The 314-nt window shown below is 36.3% G+C and overlaps 1 pseudogene; it reads left to right on the top strand.

Annotated features, from left to right (window-relative positions):
* LOC107704233 (dual specificity mitogen-activated protein kinase kinase 6-like) overlaps nt 1-314 on the top strand; it is a 15,076-nt pseudogene that overhangs the window by 7,587 nt on the left and 7,175 nt on the right.

Here is a 314-nt window from a genome sequence, read left to right as displayed (position 1 = left end):
AGTGGTATACATATATTTATTATCTAGATATGTATATATACTCAAAAAATATTTCTTGAATTTGTTAAATGAGGACAATATTCTGTGTTGGCTGTAAGGAGTGATGGTTATTAAAGTGGATGAATGGAGCATCTTTCTTTTTTTCCTGAATTTGCAAAGACTGATTGGTGCATTTGTGTCACTGAAGGCTAATCTTGGATCAGTTTATAAATGCTGTCTTTATAGTGTGGGTCTAGGCCCACAGAGCTGTCCCTGAATCAGACGTTAACAGCCAGAAGTGAAAAGAGCGCTTTTCAGATACCCTCCATGAACTG

The sequence above is a fragment of the Sinocyclocheilus anshuiensis genome, unplaced genomic scaffold, assembly GCF_001515605.1.
Source record: "Sinocyclocheilus anshuiensis isolate Anshui unplaced genomic scaffold, SAMN03320099.WGS_v1.1 scaffold1509, whole genome shotgun sequence".
NCBI lineage: Eukaryota > Metazoa > Chordata > Actinopteri > Cypriniformes > Cyprinidae > Sinocyclocheilus > Sinocyclocheilus anshuiensis.
Note: the sequence above shows the minus strand (reverse complement) of the source record. Positions and strands in the feature narration are given on the sequence as shown.